Below are 23396 nucleotides of genomic sequence, written 5' to 3' on the forward strand. Positions count from 1 at the left end.
AAGTACGAAGGGTGATGTTGTGCACATCTTATATATATATTTGTTTTGGTGAGGACGAGAGTAAAAGCACGAAGAATGATGTCGTGCAAACTGTTGATTTCTGTTCCTTGTTGATATTCGAGTTATGTTGTTTCTTTTCTTACTTGATGCCTTTCTATTCAGAACTGTTATCTCCACCACAACATGTTTCCCCTCCCATACTGATTGGTTATCCCTGTATTTCTTTCTGCTGTATATATATTTGAGCTGCACAGGTTTATTTGGTAGTATGGTCCTAGCCTCGTTACTACTTCGCCGAGGTTAGGCTAGGCACTTACCAGCACATGGAAGTCGGTTGTGCTGATACTATGCTCTACACTGTGTGCAGATCCAGGAGCAGCTTTCGGACAGTAGTTGGAGTGCTTCCTTCAGTCCACCCGGAGACCAAGGTAGACCTGCAGGCGTCCGCAGGCCCTGGCGTCTCCCTCTATCCATATTTCCTGTTTCCTCTATCTTTTAATCAGAAACAGTGTACTGTTTCAGACCCTGTATGTAGTAATCTTAGACCGTCTATGATACTGTGACACCAGATTTTGGGTATTTGAGAATTGAAAAGTTGTAATAGATGCTGATTTTAAATGTTTCATCGTTATCTTCCGCTTAATTAGTTATAGTTCCGTTGTTTTCATGTTATCGCTTGTATTTGTTAAAAAGAAGTAATCTGTTAACAAAGTAGGTAGTTAAGGGTTGGCTTGCCTACCTCTCATTAGTAGGCGCCATCACGACTCCCGAGGGTAGTAAATCCGGGTCGTGACAAGTTGGTATCAGAGCTCTAGGTTACATGGGTCTCACAGTTCACAGACAAGCTTAGTAGAGACTGAGGGATCGGTACAGAGACGTGTGTATTTATCCCCCAGAGGCTACAGAGTTAGGAAAACTTCACATTTATTCTTTTCTATCATGCGGTTTGGTTCCTCAATGCTATTCGAACTTCTACTCTGTTCTTTCGCAGATGGCGAGAACACGCGCTTCCTCATCCACCGCTCAGCAGCCCGAGCCCCCAGCAGTAGCTCCCACGAGGGGCAGAGGGCGAGGCCGAGGCCGTGCTAGAGGCCGAGGCAGGGGCAGAGCTCAGCCCCGAGCAGCAGCACCAGTAGCCAAACCGTACTGATACCGAAGAGAAACCGATAGGATTGAGACGGTTTCGAAAACTCTAGTTTTGGATACACATAACTGAATAACTGAAAAATTGGTATGGTATAAATTTTATAAAAAAAGACCCGCCAAACCGAGCCATTGATACCCCTAAGTATAGGAGTAATTGTTATATTTTTAAAGAACAAATAAAGTTTTATATGGTCATTTTTATTGTTAATTAATGCTAAAACATAATTCCATAATATGTGTGAAAACAGCTAAAAAAATCAATTAAAATAGATCGAATGGAGTAAGTAATTAATTAATTCAAGCTTTTGTATTCTTGCAATACATTCTGGAAAAAAAATTAAAGTTTATTAGAGAAGTTTACCATATAACTAATTAATCTATTGCATAATAAAATATACGACGACTTAAACATTTGTTTGAATAATGTATTACAATAAATTTATTGACTTTTTTTTGCATAAGTAACATCCAAAATTAAATAAAGCAAATATTTTAAATCATTTGAAATCAAACCACAAAAACAAAATATACAAAAACTGCTCCACAACGCAACTGGTCATTTTGCTCCTCAGTCCTCACTAATCAACTTTCATTCATTGTGTCATTTTGCTTTTTTCCCATGTCAGCTATGCGTCTTCCATGGCTTCCATTTTCTCTTCAAGCTTTAACCTTGATGCAAAACAGCAGAAACTCAGATTATATACACTTTTTTATAATATATATATATACACCTAGGATATGAGAAAGACGGGCACCACTGTATGCTAATAATCAGCGATAAAAAAAAAAAAATATACATACATACATACATATATATATATATATATATATATATATATATATATATATATATGAGAGAGAGAGAGAGAGCTTCACAAAATGGGTACTATGGGAAAAGAAAGAATAAAATTAATTAAGTTAACTATTATGTATTAGTACTAAACTATAAATGAAATAAAAAAGAAGAAGATAAAAGCAACAAAAAAAGCAATTTGTTATTAAATATAAATTATATTGTATTCAAAGAACTAAAATATTAATAAAGTTGACTATTATATATTAGTACTAAATTATAATTGAATTTAAAAAAAAAAGAGATAAAGTAAAGGGTTTCGAACCAACGTCCTCATCATTGTTGGGAATTAAAGGGCCCAAAGCAATCACTTTTTCCATCCACCTCTTTATTTTAGGGGCACACTTAAAATATTTAAGAGGTCCCATATATATGTACAAATATATATAATATGTATATATACGATTTATGCCGAAGCTAACGGGGTCACGTGACCCCTCAAGCCACCATATAGGTCCGCCTCTGTATATGTCACACCTCTTTTTTGCGCGCCCGGCCCCGAGGGGTAAGATGCGGGGGTGGAGTTTTTCCAATTTAAGTGACAATATTCGAAATGGGATTATTTATTTAATTCAGAGTCGCCACTTGGGAAAGGTTTGGCTTTTGGTGTCCCAAGTCACCGGTTTATCTTGAGTCCCAAATCGAGGAAATATTCGACTTTTCCAAATGAAGTCTGCGAACCAGAAATTCTAAGTAAGGAATTCTGTTGACCCGAGGGAAGTTGTTAGGCACCCTCGAATCCCGTGGTTCTAGCACGGTCGCTTAAATTGTTATAATGGCTAAATATCTGATTTAAATACATGTTGTGACCTATGTGCTTTCATTGAGTTTAAACCGCTTTTATCATTATCACTTATTTTTTATAGAATTGCAACGTCGTGAAAATGCGCCTCGAACCACGTCACAATCAATGCGCCCGTGATCGCCAACACATTTGGACTTCGTTGAGATTTGGATTTGGGTCACATCAATGTGCACCCGAATTTAAGAATATGATTTAATTAAGTCGCGCCTACAGAGTCTAACGCGTTATTATTTTGTAGAAGGCCATGAAATTTATTAAATGGCCTATCCTGAATTCTAAATAATTATCATGGTTATTTATTGAGGGCCCCGCAATTTTGCATTTTTATTTGGCGAGGCTTATCTCTATTTTAGAAAGGATATCCTAAAGCGACTACATTTCTAATGTGTTTGTCTCTAAAATAGAAGAAAAGATGCATGCTAATTCAATTATATGCTTTGGCCAAATTCAGATTTTAGTTAATCGTCTGATTAATTATTTACAGCATGAAGAGACGTTGTACCTCATGAAACATGCTTTTAACTTGATAGAAGAATTATATACAAGATTGATGAAATGCTACGACTGCTGCAAGAGCTCCCTAACCCTAACTTATTTAGACAAGATTAATTAAAACTACTTATTAGAAAAATGCGACTAATGATATTTGAAACTCATCCTATAAACTGCCTAATGAAACTGAAACTCAAGAATCTGAAACTGTATTATCTTTAGCTAGACTTAAAACAGCCATTTGCCCTTACATATTCAAAGCATGCTGAAAGAGCGAGTTTAAGTTAACAACCGTATTGAATAGCTGCACATTTCATGAATTGTATTTACATCTTGTATGCTACTAAACGAATAAAATGTCGCAGTTTCAGATTGGCATAGACTTTAATTAATTACAACCTTACTAATGTATCTCTATTAGGCTAACGGACTAGGAAACTTACATATCTTAACAACATTTATATAAAAATTTGTAAGCAATGCAACAGATGATTATAACATCCTTCAGATCTTTCGATTCAACTTTCATTGCAACATCAGACAGATTCGAAATGTGTACCTGAGGAAATGCTTACAATGAAGAAAGTAGGGCAGTCAGTTGAGCAATAGAAGCGATACCAAACAGCAGCAGTAACAGTAGGTACCAATAGAACAAAAATCCCAGTGCAAAAGACCAGTAAAGCCAATGGAGGAAGGGCAGAATGAAACAAATTCCCAGTAGTATGGAATAAGAGATCCAGGCAATCCAATTCCAGAAGAAACAAACAATACAAATCCAAACAATAGACTTAGCCGACACTTGAAAGAAGACAGAACTGATTTGGACAGTTTGAACAAAACTGAGAATCGAACAAATAGTAGGAAGAAGACAATTTCTGATCTTTGTGATATCCCTTTCCCTATCTCCTTTCTTTTCAAATTCGAATGTCAATCCTCAGTTTTGAAATCTATTTGGGTTATCAAAAAAGAATTCTTTTCCAGTTTCTGTTTTCGGAATTTGAACTCTCAGGTGTTCCCTCTCAGTGTCTCTCTCTATCTCTGTAGGCTCTCTCTGTATGTATTTCAACTCTCCTTCTCTAATCTCCCAGTCTCCCTTTTTCTTTTCAAGTGGTATCCCCTCTAATTCTGTATTTTTTCTCTCTGATTCTGTATATGTCCCCTATATCTATCTATCTCCTCCTCTTTTATAAGCCTAAACCTCAGCCATTTATCAGCCTGTTGGATTAATCAAATACCCCTCCCATGTGCTGCCCCTTTTCAGTTCCACTTAGCTACTTAAGTATTAGAAAGTCCCCATCATATTCTCTTGGCAGGCTTACCTTTTGTGATGTTTATTATTTCTGGAACTAAAGTAGGGTATGTGCAACAGAATATATCTGACAGCATATGCTGTCAAACCATTTTTAAATCAAAAGCCCTTTATACAGGGACCAGGCTGTGCACAATGCACATGCTGTGCACAATGCACATGCTGTGCACAAGTGCACATGCCATTAATTCAGATTTCAATTACAGACCAAGCCTCAGGTTTCTGAAATCATATTAACAACTATAAGTAACTGAACTTAGTTCTTAATTGATTCAGGCAATGTTCAACAGAAGCAAATCGATTTATTCTTGTTCAGACAGTTGAAACTAATTGACGACATATGTCGACTCGATTATATTAGCATTAACACATACAATCGTAGCCAAAAATCAGACGTTTAACAGTATCACATATATTGCAATGTTAACACAGAAAGGCCCTAGGAACTAAATGAATGACCAATTACGAATTCAATAGAACATACATTTTATACACACGCATTATGAAGAAAGATTTGACTGAATACAGAGGTCCGGCCAAGGTGGACAATAGCAGTTCAAAAATATAAAACAAAAAGTTTGACCATACGGACAGACTTTTAACAACACACAAACATACGAACTGAGATAAAGAAAAGAAAATTTAACTCACCTTAAAGCTTTTTAAGGAACAAATCAGAAAAATCCACTGGCGTTTGAACAGACCTTCTTTAAGGTTGAATGGACTTTTAAACGAAGTGTTTCTCGGATGAGAAACACTTCGATTAAGGTCCATTAGACCTTAATCTCTTCGGTTTGAAAGGATATGGACCAGTGATGAAGAATCAAAAAGTTCCAAAACTCAGATCTGGGATTCATGTTTCCCTGATCAGATTCGGACCAAACCAAGTATGGTTTGGTCACGAGGGGGGTCTGGGGAGTGTCTGGTATGAATTTAAGGCAGATCGGTGTAGATTAGGTTCCGACTCGAATCTTCAAATGAAGATTCGAGAAGGTGGGATAGGATTCGAGGTGTGTGGTTGGTAGATTTGGGTTCAGGACGGCACGGGGGTTCTATGGTGTTAAGGGCGAGGTTACCGGCGTCCGTGCCGCCGGTTTTCATGGTGAGGGGTACAGGGGCGGCTCTAGGGTTTGGGGGTTATGGTGAAGACGATGAAGGCTGGGGTTTGGATAGGGGGGCAGGGTAGTGTTAGGAGTTTATATAGTTAGTGAGCAAATGGATCCTGGCCGTTGGATGAGATGAGATGAAGGGCCAGGATCCTTTGGCTAACAAGGGACGACGTCGTTTCAAGGATAAAGGTTTGGGGTCGGTCCGGGTGAGACGGGTCGGGTTTGTTGGTGGGTTACGGGGAATTGATCTTGGTCGTTGATCAATTTGAGATCAACGGCCCAGATCGGACTGCAGTAAAACGGTGTCGTTTGGAATGCCCCCTGAGGCCAGCTGGTCTGGACCGGGTTTACATGGGGTTTGGGCTGAGTTTGTTTGGGCTTGTTTGTTTTAAAATCGGACTGGCCCAAGTCCGAAACTCCTTCTTTTTTTTCTTTTTTTTTTCTTTTTAATTCCTTAAAATAATTTGCCAAATAATACCATGTAAACATTGGACAACAATTATCACACAATTAATTATGCTAAACACTTAATGACAAAATACAATGAAGGACGCACATATTTTATTTTTCTTTTAATAAACAGACTATGGTTCACACGACATATAGACATATATTTTTTATATATATTTTTTGAATAAAACAACCATGGGCAAAATCACAAATAACTAGCAAAAAAAATGCCACGTAAAAATCCAGCAAATGTACAACAAGACAAATTGCTATTATTTTGTTTCTTTTGGAGTGATTGTAGCTTAAAACAAAAATCACGTGCTCACAGCTGCCCCTCTTTGTTCGGAAACACGAAGAGTTTTCGTGCAAATATAAAGTGAGCGTGTATGAGCGATTTTCGCCTATGGACCACTCCGTATGAAGCATTTTTTTTATTTTTTTTGAAAGATCTGACCGAATCTTGCTTCAAAGATTTCCTACATATCCTGGGCTAAACAGGAATCAGGTCAATGTAGTTCGAGAAAATTTTGGTAGCTGGGGCTACCATGGGATTGCAATGCTTGCTGCTACTGCTGTTGCTGTTGTCACTGCTGGGTCACTGACCGCCTTATTACAACCAAAGGAAAATTGGAAACTGAACTAACTACTTATATGCATGTCAACTGCTAGTTACAAGATTCCTATCTATGATTCTTTTGCGACTTGATCTTGGGTCTTAGCTGATTCTGCTTGTAGACTCCGATCTGAATCTTGATGCTTGCAAGTTGTAGGCGCCTATTTATTTCTGCGATACTGAATAGGACGGGGTTGGTAGAACTCGAGACCTTGATCCAATCTTGGAACGATCCACCTTCCATTTTCTCCGGTGTCTCGGGACATCTTTTCTTTTTTCTTTTCTTCTTAGACTCTGAGTTGAAGACTCCTCTTGTGGGCTGTTTCGATCCGTGTGGCTCGAGGTTAGACCTGCGGGAGAAAACAAACGAACGAAATTTTTCTGCCCCAGTTTCACTAGGAAAATTTCGTTAATTATTCGCCAGGAAGTTCATAAAATTGATGAAGGGAAATAAAAATGCTTAGTTCAGGATTGGAGCCCTAATACCGACTAGCTGGGGAAAGGTTCAGTTTAGGGTTTAAAACCCTAATGCCGAACAAAGGAAGAATTCAGTTTAGGGTTTAAAACCCTAATGCTGACTAAAAGGAAAATTCAGTTTAGGGTTTAAAACCCTAATGCTGACTAAAAAGAAAATTCAGTTTAGGGTTTTAAAACCCTAATGCTGACTAAAAGGAAAATTCAGTTTAGGGTTTAAAACCTTAATGCTGACTGCATGGAAGAGAGTTCTCGGGTTATGCCGAAAATATTCATCGAGTCATGTTGGGAGGATTCATCGGGTTATGCCGGGAAGTTTTATTCGGATTATGCCGAAAAGATTCATCGGGTTATGCCGAGGGGATTCGGGTTATGCCGAAAAGATTCATCGGGTTATGCCGAGGGGATTCATCGGGTTATGCCGGGAAGATCTATCGGATTATGCCGGGGAAATTCATCGGGTTATGCCGAGGGGATTCATCGGGTTATGCCGGGAAGATTTATCGGGTTATGCCGAAAAAATTCATCGGGTTATGCCGAAAAGATTCGTCGGGTTATGCCGGGAGGATTCATCGGGTTATGCCGGGAGGATTCATCGGGTTATGCCGGGAAGATTCATCGGGTTATGCCGGGAAGATTCGTCGGGTTATGCCGGGAGGATTTATCGGGTTATGCCGAGGGGAGATTCATCGGGTTATGCCGGGAAGATTCATCGGGTTATGCCGGAAAGATTCATCGGGTTATGCCGGAAGGATTCATCGGGTTATGCCGGGAGGATTCATCGGGTTATGCCGGGAGGCTTCATCGGATTATGCCGGGGGGATTTATCGGATTATGCCGAAAAGATTCATCGGGTTATGCCAGGAAGATTCATCGGGTTATGCCGGGAAGATTCATCGGGTTATGCCGGAAAGATTCATCGGGTTATGCCGGAAGGATTCATCGGGTTATGCCGGGAGGATTCATCGGGTTATGCCGGGAGGCTTCATCGGATTATGCCGGGGGGATTTATCGGATTATGCCGAAAAGATTCATCGGGTTATGCCAGGAAGATTCATCGGGTTATGCCGGGAGGATTTATCGGATTATGCCGAAAAAATTCATCGGGTTATGCCGGGAAGATTCATCGGGTTATGCCGGAACGATTCATCGGGTTATGTCGGAAGGATTCATCGGGTTATGCCGGGAAGATTCAGCGGGTTATGCCGGGAAGATTCATCGAGTTATGCCGGAAGGATTCATCGGGTTATGCCGGGAGGCTTCATCGGGTTATGCCGGGAGGCTTCATCGGGTTATGCCGGGGAGATTCAGCGGGTTATGCCGGGGATAGTCGAGGAATGAGGTCCTACGCTACCATCGAAACATTTTTTTTTAATCAAAATGCATGAAAATATTATGGGAAACTTACCTTTGGTCATTTTTTGCTGCAAGGTTGTTTCAATGCTTGCGCGCTTTGTCTCTTTTGGGCTACACCAGCTTCATGCATGGCTGCTTCGGGTCGCACCTGTCTCAATTTCCCGGACAAAGAAAACATTGTCAGTTTGAAAATGGTGGTTGGTTTTGGGGGCCTTGACCGTTCCAATTGCTTTGTCTTAGCCTAATTCTTGTTGGAAAACTCTGCCATTGATTAGATTTACATGCGAAACCCTTTGGACTACTCAGACCTGCGTTTCCAGATTTTGTGATGATTTGCCTTATAAGGCTTTGGTTTTTCGTTCCGTTCTGCTTGGGGATTTTGGTGGGGATTTTATCAGGGAGACTCTGTGGGGATTTGTACAAGAGAAACTTCCGTGTGGATTTGTCCAATGCGAACTCTGTGAGGATTTTTTTTTTTTTTAATGTATACGCTTGCTGGGGATGTGCTGGGGTGGACTTCTTTGGGGAATTGTACAAAGGGAAACTCCATGGGGATTTGTAACAAGGGATACCCTACGGGGATTTGTCAGTTTTGGAAGCAAATCAACTACCATGGCCAGTCGGGATAGGACTGACGCGCCACTGAGGTCGTACATTTATTTGACTCTTGCCAAACGGAGCCCTGTAAAACCGGTCCTGCCACCTTTCTTTGCGGTTATTACGGAATGAAGAGTTAGATCAAAGAAAACTATGTAAAGGAGAACATATGAGTTTAAAGAGAAAAGCCCCTTTCGGGGGAAAAGAAGGACTTATCTGGAGTGTATGCCAGTTTCAAACTGACATGACATGCCTTTTGGACTGGATGCCCGACCTCCGAGAACTTGTATTTCCTCATGAATCAAAACAGATCTATATTTTTCAAAACCCGGGAACCTTGCCAGGACTTTCTGAGGTGGAATCATCTTTTTGGCCGACAACGCCCTTTGCGGGTTTTCGCTAGTCGACCTCTCTCATTTCTCTTCTTACTGTCGCCTGCTAGTACTCTTTGCGAGTTTTTACTAAACAAGCTCTCTCATTTTCAATTTCTCTTCTCGCATCGCCTCACGGTGCCCAAAGGTTTTCACCGACAAGACTCTCTTGTCTTTATTCTCCTCATTTGTTGTATCGGACCCAAATAATTCCGTCTTCCTATTTTGGAATGCTTCGTTGATTGATCAGAAGGACTTGAAAAAGGTTTGGGGTAAAAAGAATTTGGATTGAACTACAACTTTGGAACCTGGTGGGATTATTGCTGATCCGTTATAACTTCTGCCCCAGTTTCACTTTTGGGGGGACTTCTTGGATTTTTGTTGGTGTGACTGAACCCCAAGGAGAGGTTGCCTACGTATCCTTTCGGAATCAAGTCAGACGTAGTTCATATTCTTTTTTCTTTTTTTTTTATATATTTTCTTATTTTTCCAATTCTTTCTTCTTCTTCTTTTTTTCATCATTTTTTTTCAATAATATTTTCAGGTTCCAAAGAGGGTAATCCAAGAAAAGTAACCAGCTCAAATGGGTTTGCAAAGGGTAATAGTGTTTGGGTAGCGAGAATGAAAGCCTTCGTCATCTCAAACTGTGCAAAGATATCGCCAGGGTGATTTAGACATATCACTGCATCTGTCTTCCAAGCAAGGCTGACGTCGTTTCTTTCGATGTCGCCCAGATACAAATGCTCCATTTGGTAACGTTTTTCAATGACGTATGGACCCTTCTTTCTTGGTACAATTGCTCGTGACAAACCGCAGTTATTAAGGTTATCATTCTGTACGGGTCTAAGCCCATTTACTGCTCTCAAACTCTGCTTTAGTGACGGACATTTTCCAAACCATGAACCAATTTTCTTTAGTTGTTCCTAAATTCTTTATATCTCAAATTTTGATTCATTATTTGAAGTCTGATCAGAGTTCTCGTGATCCGGGCATGAAGACCGCAAACATGTCATGTTAATTAAAGCTGCATTTATCAGAGTTGAAGAGAACACAAAAGAAAACATAGAAGAAGAAAGTGAGTAATCAAGCATGATTTCATTTCTTGGCATTTTGGGGAAGATAAGGAAAAAGGTTGACATTCAGGAAATAAAAAAAAACATGAAACTGAAGAAAGACATCTGAGTCACCCTCTGGGGTTACTTGTGATGCAGAGAAAGTGGCGAGACAGGTTCATTAGGACTTCCGTTTGATCAAGAATGGCGTAGCCTTCTAGTTTTGAAACTAGCTGCTTGGTCCCATGTACGATACTTTAATGGTGCTAGTGCCCTCTCCTGGCTGGACCATGTGTATTTCGCATAGCTTTTCCCTTGTCGCCTCACATATTTCCTCGCTCTCGTCGAGCGGGGACACCTTATCATCTCCCTCTTTGTTGTATTCTGGTTCCTGTGGTATGCGTCTGACAAACACTGGCTCGTTCGGCCGAGGTTGTTTGATCGTCCCCCATACCATGGAGGCCTGCTTGAATACATCACTTATTCCTTTTTCTTGCTCCGGAGTTACCCTGGGTCCTTTTTCTGTATCAGCAATGGCAATTATGGCTTTAAGTGCCGGATCAACTTCCTCGTCTTCACAAATCATCCCAACTATCGGCCCGTTGTTGTGGGCGGGCAACGGATTATTGGTCACATTTGGGATATCCTCGTCTCTCAACACAATCTTCCCCTGGTCTAACAGATTCTCCACAGCTTGTTTCAATGTCCAACAGTCATTGGTGTCGTGCCCTTCTACCCCTGAATGGTATGCACATCTGACACCCCGCCAATATGATGGTGATCCCGGGTTCTGCCCGTTCAGTGATATGGGCTGCAACAAATCCATTTGGACAAGCTTAGGGAATAGGGTGGAATAGGGTTCACCGATTGGTGTGTAGTTGGGTCTCCTGGGTGGTTCCCGAGGACGGAAATTATTTTGAGGAGGTCGAGGATTGTAGTGGTTTCGGTGAGGAGGCTGATTCCTAGGATGTGGGGCCTGCCCCCGATTGACTGGTTGTGTCCGCTGGATATAAGGCTGGGTGCTCATGACCATGTAGGGCTGAGGAGCGTAGGTCGCATTTTGGTGGGGGAAATAATGTTGCGAGGTTCTTTCCGAAGAACAAAGCCCGGGATTATGATATTCTCCCACCTCTGCCACTGTCATGGACGTTTCCTCTTTTTTCTTCCCTCTTGCCATTCCTCCAGACCCGCTTTGGACGGCTTGGGAGGTTGCCCTTATGGCTGCCTGACTCAAAATTCTTCCCGTTTTCAAACCGTTCTCCACCATCTCTCCAATCTTAATCGCTTCTGCGAAAGGCTTTCCCATGGCCGACATCATGTTTTGGAAATAGTCGGACTCTTGAGCCTGGAGAAAAGTAGTGACCATCTCTATCTCGTCCATGGAAGGTTTTACCCTTGACGCTTGCTCACGCCATTTGATGGCGTATTCTCTGAAACTTTCCGAGGGTTTCTTCTTTAAGTTTGACAAAGCATTTCTGTCTGGTGCGATGTCGATATTATATTGAAACTGCCCTACGAAGTCTCTGGCAAGATCATCCCATATATGCCAGCGAGATATGTCCTGGTCCATATACCATTCCGAAGCGACTTCCACCAAACTTTCTCCAAAATATGCCATTAGCAGTTCTTCTTTTCCGCCAGCTCCCCGCAATTGATTGCAGTATTTTTTAAGATGTGCAATGGGGTCACCATGCCCATCGTATTTCTCGAACTTTGGGGTCTTGAAACCTGCTGGTAAGTGCACGTGAGGGAACATGCATAGGTCGGCGTAAGAGACGCTCTTCTGTCCGCTCAATCTTTGCATATTTTTCAAACTTTGTTCAAGGCTTCTCATTCTCTTAGTAATCTCATTTTGTTCTGCAATTCTGGGGTTTTGATCCTGTCTGGGTGCAAGCTCGCACTGAGGCGGTAGAGGATTAGTGCTGGTAGCGAATCTAGTTGGTTCCATTGAGAACGATGGTGCTTGGAATGTAAAAGAGGATGAGTCAAAGCTTGGCTTGTACGTGGCAGGCTGTGCCGTAATCGGGCAAGGCGATGCAGTAAAGATGTTCATGCTTGCATCGGTGGCTGACATTCGGGGATGAGGGTCAGAAGGCGATCCAGCAGAGAAGGCTGAGGTGGCTGGGTACCCGAATGGGGTAGCAGGATAATTTATGGGAACATTTGAAGTCCCACTTGACCTGGAGAATAATTCAGGGAATCCGGGGACGACACTTGGCGGCTCTTTCCCATTATTCCAGTCGTCCAGCATTTCCAGCATGCGGAGCCGTAGGATTCTATTTTCCTCCGCAGTTGCGGATTCAGGTGTGAGGACGGCTGAGATCGAGCTTTCCTCGGAAACCGGGATTGTTTGCGATGGAATTTCTGAAGACATTTCCACACTTCCTTTTGACCTAGTGAAGTAAGTGCGAGTACTGCTTCTGGTCCTAACAACAGGTAGTTGAACACCTCTCCTTGACCTCGTGAAGTATGAGTGCGAGGCCAGACTTTCACCAAACCAACCGTCTTTTCAAAAAACCCTGGGAATACTCATCGACAAGCGCACGGTTAATTTGCAGCAAATAACAGACAGTTAATCTCACGTTGGGCATGATGCACCTATACAGTTAAGTGGATTACTATATGTTCGCTACGAGAGCATGCGTCATTCCGGCATTTTTCCTCTTATTAGTTCTTCCCCTTTTTATTATTTTTTATATATTTTTTTTTTGTTTTATTTTATTTTATTTTATTTTGCAGTAAAAGAAGTGCGACCGGATCCGATGAGGATTGCCTACGTATCACGATGCCTACGTGAATCAGATCATTACGTAGTTCGGAACTAACAAAAATAAAGAAGCAAGTGCTCATTTAGCATAGGGTTCAAAAGATTTGACTATTCTTTGTTTATTTACTTATTCAAAAAAGAAAAAAAGAAAATTTTGTTTATTTTGATTTTTGTTTTATTTTCTTTTTTTTTTATTTTTTTTTTTAAAGAAAGACTTCTAAAAATTTATTTGCTTTCGCCTTGAATCCTGGAAATTTATTAAAAAAGAAAATATTTTTGGCTGATTTTTTTTTCGTTCGTTTTACCTTTTCTACGGAAGAGAGAATGTATATGATGTTGCCCCTTAAATTTTGAAAGAGGGACTTTTAAGAAAATGATGTGGCATTCTGAGTTCTATTTATTTACAAAAGCACTTCCAAAGGAAAAATCCTAATATTTTGAAATTCAATTTTTTCAAATATATATATTTTTTTAAAAAAAAAAAAGAAATTTACAAAAGAGAGACTAGAAAGCAAAGAGTATATTTTTTTGGATTTTTTATTGCTGATTTTTAATTCTTATTACATTATTTCACACGAAAGACTTCAGAAAGAAGGAGACCATTTTATTTGAGTTTAAGAAAACTTCTATATTATTTCTTGTTTCTTTTTTTTTTAATATTTTCTAAGGAAAAATTTATAAAGAAAGGACTAAAGGGAAATTTATTTATTTTTTTTATTTTTGAAAATTGGGGCCGGAACCGATGAGGTTTGCCTACGTATCTCACATCCGGTGAGAATCAGACCCGCGTAGTTCGGTCAAATTAACCGAATTATTTTAGAACAAAATTCTTTCCTTTCAACAAACAAATTTCCAAAATAAAAGACTATTTTTTCTATCTTTTCGTTTTTTTTCTTTAGTAAAACAAATTATTGAAGAAAAACATTTTCCTTTTATTATCGCAAAATTTTGGCAGAGTTTCGACAGTAATTGCTATTTTTTCAAAGTAGAAAATTAGTCCTATACACTGTTATTATTTTTTATTTTATTTTTGTTTATATTTTTCAAATACTCCAAAGTCAGGCAGCATGCATGTCCGAGACAAATAAATGCACGGAAACAAATAGGATGCAACAGGATGGTCTTTTCATTTCAGGTTGCTAGTCCTAGACGGACCCAACCCCTGTGTTGAGTCCCCTAAGTCAAATGCAACATGATGCAAATAAGCGTTCCTACTAGGGATCCGGCATGAAGTCAAGTTATTCTAGGTTCGTAACCTGGGTATTTGTTCTAGACTGTGTACCCGAGCGGACAACTCGAGTCGAGGAGGGGGCTACGTACCGGGGACCCGCGAGATCGTCCGGCTTTGTAACTTGTCCGACCTCTTTCTTATTTCAGGTATTGACACTAACAGAATAGGGAGTCTCGACCAGCGAGCTTCTCCCCGGAGGTAAGAAGAGAAGGGTTTCGGCACAGTTTATATACAGTTCAGATAATATCAAAGCGGTAAAAGACAACATTTAGCACGTTATGCAAAAACATGTAATAAAGATCAGATAATAAAGCCAAATATAACAATTATTCTAAGCTCGAATTCTTGAACCCTGAACCAGAGATTCTGGGTTACAATCCCCAGCAGAGTCGCCAGAGCTGTCATACCTCCTTTTTGCGCGCCCGGCCCCGAGGGGTAAGATGCGCGGGTGGAGTTTTTCCAATTTAAGTGACAATATTCGAAATGGGATTATTTATTTAATTCAGAGTCGCCACTTGGGAAAGGTTTGGCTTTTGGTGTCCCAAGTCACCGGTTTATCTTGAATCCCAAATCGAGGAAATTTTCGACTTTTCCAAATGAAGTCTGCAAACCAGAAATTCTAAGTAAGGAATTCTGTTGACCCGAGGGAAGGTGTTAGGCACCCTCGAATCCCGTGGTTCTAGCACGGTCGCTTAAATTGTTATAATGGCTAAATATCTGATTTAAATACATGTTGTGACCTATGTGCTTTCATTGAGTTTAAACCGTTTTTATCATTATCACTTATTTTTTATAGAATTGCAACGTCGTGAAAATGCGTCTCGAACCACGTCACAATCAATGCGCCCGTGATCGCCAACACATTTGGATTTCGTTGAGATTTGGATTTGGGTCACATCAATGTGCACCCGAATTTAAGAATATGATTTAATTAAGTCGCGCCTACAGAGTCTAACGCGTTATTATTTTGTAGAAGGCCATGAAATTTATTAAATGGCCTATCCTGAATTCTAAATAATTATCATGGTTATTTATTGAGGGCCCCGCAATTTTGCATTTTTATTTGGCGAGGCTCATCTCTATTTTAGAAAGGATATCCTAAAGCGACTACATTTCTAATGTGTTTGTCTCTAAAATAGAAGAAAAGATGCATGCTAATTCAATTATATGCTTTGGCCAAATTCAGATTTTAGTTAATCGTCTGATTAATTATTTACAGCATGAAGAGACGTTGTACCTCATGAAACATGCTTTTAACTTGATAGAAGAATTATATACAAGATTGATGAAATGCTACGACTGCTGCAAGAGCTCCCTAACCCTAACTTATTTAGACAAGATTAATTAAAACTACTTATTAGAAAAATGCGACTAATGATATTTGAAACTCATCCTATAAACTGCCTAATGAAACTGAAACTCAAGAATCTGAAACTGTATTATCTTTAGCTAGACTTAAAACAGCCATTTGCCCTTACATATTCAAAGCATGCTGAAAGAGCGAGTTTAAGTTAACAACCGTATTGAATAGCTGCACATTTCATGAATTGTATTTACATCTTGTATGCTACTAAACGAATAAAATGTCGCAGTTTCAGATTGGCATAGACTTTAATTAATTACAACCTTACTAATGTATCTCTATTAGGCTAACGGACTAGGAAACTTACATATCTTAACAACATTTATATAAAAATTTGTAAGCAATGCAACAGATGATTATAACATCCTTCAGATCTTTCGATTCAACTTTCATTGCAACATCAGACAGATTCGAAATGTGTACCTGAGGAAATGCTTACAATGAAGAAAGTAGGGCAGTCAGTTGAGCAATAGAAGCGATACCAAACAGCAGCAGTAACAGTAGGTACCAATAGAACAAAAATCCCAGTGCAAAAGACCAGTAAAGCCAATGGAGGAAGGGCAGAATGAAACAAATTCCCAGTAGTATGGAATAAGAGATCCAGGCAATCCAATTCCAGAAGAAACAAACAATACAAATCCAAACAATAGACTTAGCCGACACTTGAAAGAAGACAGAACTGATTTGGACAGTTTGAACAAAACTGAGAATCGAACAAATAGTAGGAAGAAGACAATTTCTGATCTTTGTGATATCCCTTTCCCTATCTCCTTTCTTTTCAAATTCGAATGTCAATCCTCAGTTTTGAAATCTATTTGGGTTATCAAAAAGAATTCTTTTCCAGTTTCTGTTTTCGGAATTTGAACTCTCAGGTGTTCCCTCTCAGTGTCTCTCTCTATCTCTGTAGGCTCTCTCTGTATGTATTTCAACTCTCCTTCTCTAATATCCCAGTCTCCCTTTTTCTTTTCAAGTGGTATCCCCTCTAATTCTGTATTTTTTCTCTCTGATTCTGTATATGTCCCCTATATCTATCTATCTCCTCCTCTTTTATAAGCCTAAACCTCAGCCCTTTATCAGCCTGTTGGATTAATCAAATACCCCTCCCATGTGCTGCCCCTTTTCAGTTCCACTTAGCTACTTAAGTATTAGAAAGTCCCCATCATATTCTCTTGGCAGGCTTACCTTTTGTGATGTTTATTATTTCTGGAACTAAAGTAGGGTATGGGCAACAGAATATATCTGACAGCATATGCTGTCAAACCATTTTTAAATCAAAAGCCCTTTATACAGGGACCAGGCTGTGCACAATGCACATGCTGTGCACAAGTGCACATGCCATTAATTCAGATTTCAATTACAGACCAAGCCTCAGGTTTCTGAAATCATATTAACAACTATAAGTAACTGAACTTAGTTCTTAATTGATTCAGGCAATGTTCAACAGAAGCAAATCGATTTATTCTTGTTCAGACAGTTGAAACTAATTGACGACATATGTCGACTCGATTATATTAGCATTAACACATACAATCGTAGCCAAAAATCAGACGTTTAACAGTATCACATATATTGCAATGTTAACACAGAAAGGCCCTAGGAACTAAATGAATGACCAATTACGAATTCAATAGAACATACATTTTATACACACGCATTATGAAGAAAAATTTGACTGAATACAGAGGTCCGGCCAAGGTGGACAATAGCAGTTCAAAAATATAAAACAAAAAGTTCGACCATACGGACAGACTTTTAACAACACACAAACATACGAACTGAGATAAAGAAAAGAAAATTTAACTCACCTTAAAGCTTTTTAAGGAACAAATCAGAAAAATCCACTGGCGTTTGAACAGACCTTCTTTAAGGTTGAATGGACTTTTAAACGAAGTGTTTCTCGGATGAGAAACACTTCGATTAAGGTCCATTAGACCTTAATCTCTTCGGTTTGAAAGGATATGGACCAGTGACGAAGAATCAAAAAGTTCCAAAACTCAGATCTGGGATTCATGTTTCCCTGATCAGATTCGGACCAAACCAAGTATGGTTTGGTCACGAGGGGGGTCTGGGGAGTGTCTGGTATGAATTTAAGGCAGATCGGTGTAGATTAGGTTCCGACTCGAATCTTCAAATGAAGATTCGAGAAGGTGGGATAGGATTCGAGGTGTGTGGTTGGTAGATTTGGGTTCAGGACGGCACGGGGGTTCTATGGTGTTAGGGGCGAGGTCACCGGCGTCCGTGCCGCCGGTTTTCATGGTGAGGGGTACAGGGGCGGCTCTAGGGTTTGGGGGTTATGGTGAAGACGATGAAGGCTGGGGTTTGGATAGGGGGGCAGGGTAGTGTTAGGAGTTTATATAGTTAGTGAGCAAATGGATCCTGGCCGTTGGATGAGATGAGATGAAGGGCCAGGATCCTTTGGCTAACAAGGGACGACGTCGTTTCAAGGATAAAGGCTTGGGGTCGGTCCGGGTGAGACGGGTCGGGTTTGTTGGTGGGTTACGGGGAATTGATCTTGGCCGTTGATCAATTTGAGATCAACGGCCCAGATCGGACTGCAGTAAAACGGTGTCGTTTGGAATGCCCCCTGAGGCCAGCTGGTCTGGACCGGGTTTACATGGGGTTTGGGCTGAGTTTGTTTGGGCTTGTTTGTTTTAAAATCGGACTGGCCCAAGTCCGAAACTCCTTCTTTTTTTTTCTTTTTTTTTTCTTTTTTTTTCTTTTTAATTCCTTAAAATAATTTGCCAAATAATACCATGTAAACATTGGACAACAATTATCACACAATTAATTATGCTAAACACTTAATGACAAAATACAATGAAGGACGCACATATTTTATTTTTCTTTTAATAAACAGACTACGGTTCACACGACATATATACATATATTTTTTATACATATTTTTTGAATAAAACAACCATGGGCAAAATCACAAATAACTAGCAAAAAAAATGCCACGTAAAAATCCAGCAAATGTACAGCAAGACCAATTGCTATTATTTTGTTTCTTTTGGAGTGATTGTCGCGTAAAACAAAAATCACGTGCTCACAGTATATATACACAGACACACACACTGATTTTTATGAATAATGGAGATATGTAAGAGTATAGAAAAATGGAGAAAAAAAATTGGAGCCTAAAATCAAGAAACCCCTAAACCTGTAAGTTGTCTTAAGTAATTAGGTGTAAGTATTCATAATAATGGTAATTAGGCTCCCATAATCGCGTAGCTAGGTAAAATTCTGAATATTACTAACAAAACTTATAGGATGAGGATTTCTCACCATCTTTTGTAATTTTTTTCATGGATTTATTTACTTGGAACTATTTGTAATAGACTTTCAAATTTTATTCCTCAACTTTAGTTTTGTATGCGTATTAGTAATGATTAAGCTTGTTAACTAATTTATACTTGCACTCTTGAACTGCTAATTCAAATGGTAAATATTCATTCTAAATTAATGATTTGCACAGTGACTGCTTAAAACAATAAAAAGTGTATTATTTAAGCACAACCGGAGTATTCAATTTTTAGAACTCATGAGATTTTAAAATGCACTGGAACTAACTTCAACTGTAGTCACTAGTATCGATCTCTTCACGCGTTGCATGCATATATCGTAATACGTTCTTAATGAATATATTAGAAATAAATATATATCTCATGATATTATAACCGTAGGATATATCGTGGTATTATCTATCTGCCTTCTATATGAAATAGCTAACACAATTATTTTAGTATAAAAATTAAACTAACATTAGCTGATACACACAACCAAATATAAAATAACTATACTTCCAAACTTTATAATAGCTAATATACTTATTGCGTTAGCCAAACGAGCCCTAATTAAGACCCTTCGTGAACAAAGTTAAGAAGCGTCCTCTATATCCAACGTTATATGCATTCTTTAATTAGCTGACTTTTAATTTACTTACAGTTCATTGATTTCAAATGTTGAGAGTTGAGACCTCGAAGTTTCGATTCAATTAAGATAATCATTCAATTATTAAGCGACTTTATTAAACGCTGTATTCTTGAAGTACATCCTGAAAAGGAAAAATGGCTTATTAGACAAGTTTACCATTTGATTGAATGGGATTAATTTTCATCCAATTTTGTGACCTTTAAGATATGTAATATGTGGGTTTTGGTCATTGGTATTATTTTACCTTATCTAATTCTATTGCATGATAAAACATTTATAAATTATAATTCAACAATCATATCATCATATCATACTATATTATAAGCGGGAACCCTAAAGAGAAAAGATAAAAGACCAAAAAGCCATAAAAATTTGAATGACAATTTTACCCTTGTAAAAAATAAGAAGATCCTTCTATTAAATGTTGATTCCAGATGCATTTGAATCGGATAATTGGAGAATAAATTCTATCTTCCAGTAATAGATTCTTGGACTAATTATTATAGTATTTACATTGTAGCCTTTTCACATTCTCAGCTTATTTATTTTGTCCTTTGAGTTTCCACAGATAATAGCAATATTGTAGCCTTTTTCACATCTTTATTGCACTTTGCACTATATTAAAGTGCTCCACAAAAGTGTCAAATCACTTTATCCTTTTCTACTTCTCCTTCTCAAAAATTCTCTTTTTCCCCAAAATTTACTGCCGTGTATTTTGCTCAACACCATCTTGAGAGGTAGTAATTTTTTTTTTTTTTTTGCTATTAGACCAATTCAATATTTGCTGACTCAATATGTTTGTGAACCTCTCTATTCTATTTCATTTTATGCATAGGAGTAGGTCCTCTTTACAGTATATTAAAGGGCTTACGAAGTCAAGGCAGACACCATCATTTTTTTCTTTACACACATAGAATCTTGGCTCTATTAATTTTTCAATTGGTTAATGCCTAAAGGTTATACGACAGATTTTCTTAGTATCAGCTTGTTATAAAAGATGGTGTAGTGTGATGATTCATGTTAAATAGGAGTACCACAATTCATTTCTTACGTAGAATACAAAAGAATATAATATTTGGATACTTATTCTACTTAACTCAAACATTAAAAACGATATATTAGTATATGAGGTATTTGGAGTATCAAAAAATAAGAAAATTGTCAACTTGAATATTTGATATGTTAGAGGAACCGCATAAGAAAAAGGTTATACCAATTCAGTTGAGTCCTTACAGCTACCAATTGTGATAGCGAGCAATGATCAAGTCATTTGAATAGGCTTACTATTTATCAATTTTAGTTTGTACTTCCCTTTAAAATTTTAATTTCTCATTATTTATATGTTTTAATATTATCTATATTGTTTTAGAAGTCTTTAAAAATTAACATGGGACATGTGCAACGCACGTATCCAAAAACTAGTAATACAAATTAAAAGTATGACATATATCATAATATGCAAAGTAGTTGCAACGTCGTTACAACTCGAACATCAAAAGTAATGTATTTGATGCGAAATCTTATATGTATTTCTCAAGGAGCAATGAATCTTGAAAGAATTTCGACACTACAATTTGATATATTTTTTTTTAAAAATACTCATTTTATTTAATATGCTTTCTATTTGAAAGAGAATTTAAATAAAAACATAATTCACAATTTAAATATGATTCTCTAGTATAATTTATTTCTAAGTTTCAACAAGTTAATAAAGTGATACATAATTCACCATACTATACCATGACAACTAATTATTTGTAAATAGTTACTAGCTAATATTGAGCTTTTAAATTAATAAGTATTTGTATCTCGTAAACGTGAAAAAATAATATTTAGAAAACTAATTATAAAAAACATTATGACTATTACGTAATAAAGACATAACACAAGTTAATAAATAAATACTTTTAATGAAAGATTTAACTAACATTTACTATCATAGTAGTCTTATATGGATAACATGCAATAATTTTTCTTTTAATTATGGTATAAAATACTCTCAACTTAATGATTTGTGATTAGGAAGAATGTAATTTTGAATAGTCAACGATTTATTAAGAAAATCGAGGATTTACAAGGTTAGTTACACACAATTACATAAAGTTTTATTAGGTGAGCCCAGTACGCTGGGCGTTGGGTGTGTCCGAGGCGTAAGTCCTGACGACCGAGATGTAAATCTCACGGAATAAAGCTACACACATAAGCCCGGGGCCGTTTTACGAGTGTTTCGCCCCAGAACGAACTCCGAACGAGTTCCAATTATGCCTTTTAAACCGGTGCTCCTAAGTGATCGATTAGAGTTAATTAAAGACTCAAAAAAAAAAAAAATATTGCTCCAAATAAAATGGCACGTTGACGGGGCAGAGATGGAGAGGAAAAGCGAAAAGAGATTATTTTGCCGAAAAGGTGAAAATGAAATCCTCGTGTCTGCAAGCAAAGGACCAAAGAGGACAGTCAAGCGGCAGGAAATTAAAACCGAATCGTTGATCATCTCAACTCAACGGCTGCGATGCGTCTATGCCAGCTGTTGGCCTACGCGTGCAGACTTATATTTTGGGTATTGTGTGTGCGTGGGCTGCGCATTAAATTGGCAAGATTTTTGCTCATCAATTATTTTTTTTAACGAATTTTATTAGAACACTCCACTTTAATTAAAATTTTAACCTTTTTTTGGTCAATAATAATTAATTTTTTCAGGTATAAAAAAGAAATTAACTTTTTTTATCCAAAGTTGCTCTTAGAGTAAAGAGCCTAGGAATAATTATTATATTTTCAATGAGCAAATTAAGGTTTATATGGTCATTTTTATTGCTAATTACTACTACTAAAATGTGAGTGAATTCCATAATATGTGTGAAAATAGTGTAAAAAATCAGTTAAAGTGAACCGGATAAAATAACTATTTTAATTAATTCAAGCTTTATTAGACAAGTTTACCATTTAAATTAAAGACAAAATTACTCTCATTGTCACTTGGCCCAACATTCTAACAAAATTGGGCCTATATTTTCCCTTCTTACCCGGTATGACCCAGTTTCTATAATGTTGAAAAATTATTTTCACCGATTAGCCATATCACTGTCCTCACTCTTTTTCTTTATGCGGAGGAATTTTTTCCATTCACAAATCAATTTTCTCTTTCAGATTTTCTCCCCACCCCTCTTTCTCTTTCATTTTCAATTCGCTCTTGCTCTCTCTCTCTTTCTCTCTCTCTCTCTCTCTCTCTCTCTTTCTCTTTCTCTTTCTCTGGCAAAATGGTCGAGTTCTTCTTCAGATTTCCTTGCTCCGTTCATCTGTATCTTCCTCTTCCCACAAATAACACCGTTGAACAATCCACACTGTATCTATCTTTTTGTAGTCTTTTTCTTTTCGATTCAGTGCTCGCCGAAGCCGATTCCGACTTTCACATTAGAGGATCCTTTTATTCCCGTTCGAAGAAAAAAGAAAATATTGAGTGGTTATTTCTTTTAATTCT

This window comes from Nicotiana sylvestris, chromosome 1, assembly GCF_000393655.2.
Source record: "Nicotiana sylvestris chromosome 1, ASM39365v2, whole genome shotgun sequence".
Classification (NCBI taxonomy): domain Eukaryota; kingdom Viridiplantae; phylum Streptophyta; class Magnoliopsida; order Solanales; family Solanaceae; genus Nicotiana; species Nicotiana sylvestris.